Below are 5,042 nucleotides of genomic sequence, written 5' to 3'. Positions count from 1 at the left end.
TTACTGGATAAGACTAATGGCATGTCAGAGACTGTAGAAGAAAATACTAAAGACATAGCAATAGAATATATCCAAAATGCATCAAAGAGAAAAAGAAGACTGATAAAATCTCAGTGACTTGTGGGGATATTAAAACACATGATATATACATATTTGGTGTCTCAGAAAGAGATGAGACAGACTGGGGCAGAAAAATAATGGCTCAACAGTTTCTAATTTTTTTGAAAGCTATAAAAACAGAGAATAAAAAAATCCAATCTTCAAGAAAGAGACACACATACACATATACCCCAAACCACTCCAAAGCATACAACAATCAAGTTATTGAAAACTAGAAAACTGGTTGACTAAAAAAAGATACTTTACATATATCGGAACAACTAGAAAAAGACATTGCACACACATAGGAAAAAGATTAGTATGGATTTCTTATAAGAAATTACTTAAATATAAAAACAATGGGACAGTGACTTTTAAGTACTGATAACAAAACAGAACAACCCCCCGCAAAACAACAACAAAACAAAACAAAAAAAAACCCTTGTCTATCCACAATTTTCTATCCAGTGAAATTATCCCTCAGAAATGAATACTAAGTTGGGGGACAAGATGGCCAACTAGAAGCAGCAGCGATCAGAGGCTCCCAACGAAAGAACCATAATAGCGTGTGAATCCTGCACCAGCAAACAAGGTATACAGGATCTCTCACCAGAACTAAGCGGCTGGCATGATCCACGGAGAGGAAGGAAGAGCAGTGTGGTACGACTGCACACCCGAGAGCCACACGGGGCAGGGGAGACCCCACGCCCCAAGCCAAGGGCGGCGGTAAGTGAGAGTGCTACCCGGCTGGGGAAACTGCTTTTTCCATGGAACAGTGCAATCCATGGATTGGAAGATCCCACTCGCGAACCCACACCACTGGGGCCTAGGGTTCCTCTCAGCTAGAATCTGCTTAAGCCTGCCAAGTTACAGGGAAGAGGGGTGACCAGCACCACAGTTCCAGCTGCCTGCTGTCTACACCATTTGAGCTCCTTGGGGAAGGGGCAGCAGCCAGCACTGGGACTCATAACTGCTTATCACACTAAGCTCCCTGGGTGGCAGAAGGGCGGCATCCATCTCTATAGCTCCAGGCTGCACTTTTCCACTGCTGGAGCCAGTGAGGCAGGACAGCTTGGTCCCAAGAGGTGTTTCCCACAGCTCAACACACTGGGTGTGGCAGGCTGTGGCCAGAGTGCCTCTTCAGGCCTGGGTGGGGTCCCCCTGCAGGAACTCTAACAACTCCAGCCAGAGACTCCAGGACAGGACCCTGATCTCCCTGGGCCTTTCCTCCTGGTAGTTCGGAGTAATCCCGGCAGCCCGGATGAGTGGGTTTCCCCCAGCAAAGCACACCCTCTCCACCAAGGGACAAAGTGCTTGGTTAAACAGGTCTTGTTCCCTGTGCCACCCAACGAGGTGAGACCCTCAAACAGGGGTTGTCAGACATCCGATACAGGAGTGATCCTACTGGCATCGGGCTGGTGCCCCTTGAGGTCAGAGGTCCCAGAATAAGGAGGAGGCACTTATCTTTGCTGTTCTCCAGCCTTCTTGAGTGACATCTGCAGGCACAGGAGCGAACCAGAGGAATATGGTCTGAAGTGAAACCCCAGCAAACTGCAGCTGCCCTACAGAAGAGGGACCTTACCATTGAAAGAAAAACAAAAGCAACAACAACAGCATCAACAACAAAAAAAAGTCCCCACAAAAACCCCATCCAAGAGTCAGCAGCTTCAAAGATCGAAACTAGACAAACTCATGGTGATAAGAAAAAAATCAATGAAAAAATGCTGAAAACCCGAAAGGCCAATGTGCCTCTTCTTCAAATGACCACAACGCCTCTCTAGCAAGGGCACAGAATTGGACAGAGGATGAGATGGACGAATTGATAGAAGTAGGTTTCAGAAGATGGGTAATAAAAAAACCTCTGCTGAGCTAAAGGACCATGATCTAAGCCAATGCAAAGAAGTGAAAAACCTTTATAAAAGATTAGAGGACCTGCTAACTAGAATAACCAGTTTAAAAAGGAACATAAATGACCTGATGTAGCTGAAAAACACAGCATGAGAACTTCGTGAAGCATAGACAAGAATCAACAGCCAAATTGACCAAGTTGAAGAAAGGATATCAGAGTTTGAAGACCACCTTGCTGAAATAAGGCATGCAGAAAAGATTAGAGAAAGAAAGAATGAAAAGGAGCACATGAAGCCTCCAAGAAATATGGGACTATGTAAAAAGACCAAGCCTATGATTGACTGGAGTACCTGAAGGAGATGGGGAGAATGGAAACAAACTGGAAAACACACTTCAGGATATCATCCAGGAGAACTTCCCCAACCTAGCAAGACAGGCCAACATGCAAATTCAGAAAATACAGAGAACACCACTAAGATACTCCATGAGAAGATCAACCCCAAGACACATAACTGTCAGATTCACCAAGGTGAAACGAAGGAAAAATTGTTAAGGCCAGCCAGAGAGAAAGGTCAGGTCACCTACAAAGGGAAGCCCATCAGACTAACAGCAGACCTTTCAGCAGAAACCCTATAAGCCAGAAGAGATTGGGAGCCAATATCAAACATTCTTAAAGAAAAGAATTTCCAACCCAGAGTTTCATAGCTGGCCAAACTAAGCTTCATTAGCGAAGGAGAAATAAAATCCTTTCCAGACAAGCAAATGCTGGGGATTTTGTCACCACCAGGCCTGCCTTGCAGGAGCTCCTGAAGGAGACACTAAATATGGAAAGGAAAAACTAGTACCAGTCACTGCAAAAAACACACCAAAATATAAAGACCAATGACACTATGAAGAAACTGCATCAACTAGTGTGCAAAATAAGCAGCTAGCATCACAATGACAGTATCAAATTCACACATAACAATACTAACCTTGGCCGGGAGCGGTGGCTCACACCTGTAATCCCAGCACTTTGGGAGGCCAAGGCAGGTGGATCACCTGAGGTCAGGAGTTTGAGAGCAGCCAGGCCAACATGGTGAAAGCCATCTCTACTAAAAATACAAAAATTAGCTGGACATGGTGGCGGGCACCTGTAAGCCCAGCTACTTGGGAGGCTTAGGCAGGAGAATTGCTTGAACCCAGGAAGCAGAGGTTACAGTGAGCCGAGATCACGCCATTGCACTCCAGCCTGGACAACAAGAGTGAAACCTTGTCCAAAACAAAACAAAGAAATGAACCTTAAATGCAAATGGGCTAAATGCTCCAACTAAAAGACACAGACTGGCAAATTGGATAAAGAGTCAAAACCCATCAGTGTGCTGTATTTAGGAGACCCATCTCACATGCAAAGACACACATTGGCTCAAAATAAAAGGATGGAGTAAAATTTACCAACCAAATGGAAAGATTAAAAAAAAAAAAAAAAAAAAAAAAAGGAGGGGTCGCAATCCTAGTCTCTGACAAAACAGACTTTAAACTAACAAAGATCAAAAAAGACAAAGAAGGCAGTCCCAGCCACCATCCCCAGACAGTGGGATCCTCGGGCTCCTGAGCTTCAGGATGGTTCATGCTAAGAGATGGACCCTGAAGAAGCACTTTGTTGGCAATCCTACTAATGGTGACTTTGAGCTGAAGATCGCTGAGCTCTCACCCTTAAAAATAGAGAGGTCCTGCTTGAAGCTTTGTTCCTCACTGTGGACCCTTACATGAGAGTGGCAGCCAAAAGAATGAAGGTGATACAATGATGGGTCAGCAAGTGGCCAGATTTGTGGAAAGTGAAAATGCAGCCTTACCAACAGGAACATTGTACTGGCTCCTTCAGGGTGAACAGCACACTCCATTTCTGATGGAAAAGATCTGGAAAAGCTGCCAACAGAGTGGCCTGACACAGTACCACTGTCTCTGGCTCTGGGGACAGTTAGCATGACAGGCCTGACTGCCTACTTTGGCCTACTTGACGTCTGTGGTGTGAAGGGTGGAGAAACAGTGATGGTTAATGCAGCAGCTGGAGCTGTGGGCTCTGTTTTGGGGCAGATTGCAAAGCTCAAGGGCTGCAAAGTTGTTGGAGCAGTAGGGTCTGACGAAAAGATTGCCTACCTTAAAAAGCTTGGATTTGATGTTGTCTTTAACTACAAGACAGTAGAGTCTTTGAAGAACCTTTGAAGAAAGCCTCTCCTGATGGTTACAATTGTTATTTTGATAATGTAAGTGGAAAGTTTTCAAACACTGTTATCTCCCAGATGAAGAAATTTGGAAGAATTGCCATATATAGAGCTATCTCTACATATAACATGTACATATCTACATATAATGCCTGTGATCCCAGCACTTTGGGAGGCTGAGGCAGGTGGATCACCTGAGGTCAGGAGTTTGAGACCGGCCTGGCCAACATGGTGAAACCCCCTTTTCTACTAAAAATACAAAAATGAGCCAGGCATGGTGGCACCAGCCCACTTCCCCCAGGCCCAACCCCAGAGATTGTTATCTATCAGGAGCTTCACATGGAAAGGTTCATCGTGACCTGTTGGCAAGGAGATGCCCACCAAAAAGCTCTAAAGGACTTGCTGAAATGGGTCTCAGAGGGGAAAATCCAGTACCAGGAATACATCATTGAAGGATTTGAAAACATGCCAGCTGCATTTATGGGAATGCTGAAAGGAAATAATTTGGGGAAAACAACAGTGAAAACATGAAAAAAATGACACATGGAATCTGAAGGCCATTCAGGTGATTACTTAATTTTTCACCATTTAGCAAAACTGTATACTACTTTAAATGTCTAAGAAAGAGTACTTGTAATGGGTTTGACCTACCTAATAAAATGTATTTAAGTGGTATGTAATTAGTGATGGAAGATGAAAATTTCACAGTCAACAACAAGAAGCCACTTCACTGTCCACTATAGCTTCTTCTGAGTTGTGGTAGAAAATAATGGCTTTGGAGTTTGAAAGTTTACTTTCAACACTGCATGTTCTCACTCATAAGTGGGAGCTGAACAATGAGAAAACATGGACACAGGGAAGGGAACAACCCATACTGGAGCCTATGGGGGG

General features: G+C 44.3%; 1 pseudogene; it reads left to right on the top strand.

Moving 5' to 3' along the window:
• Positions 1 to 3,549: 3,549 nt before the first annotated feature.
• On the top strand, positions 3,550 to 4,682 carry LOC105479306 (prostaglandin reductase 1 pseudogene; annotated as a pseudogene).
• The last annotated feature ends 360 nt before the right edge of the window (positions 4,683 to 5,042 follow it).

Source organism: Macaca nemestrina, chromosome 1 (assembly GCF_043159975.1).
Source record: "Macaca nemestrina isolate mMacNem1 chromosome 1, mMacNem.hap1, whole genome shotgun sequence".
NCBI lineage: Eukaryota > Metazoa > Chordata > Mammalia > Primates > Cercopithecidae > Macaca > Macaca nemestrina.
The sequence above is the reverse complement of the archived record's forward strand: the minus strand, read 5'-3'. Positions and strand labels throughout refer to the sequence as shown.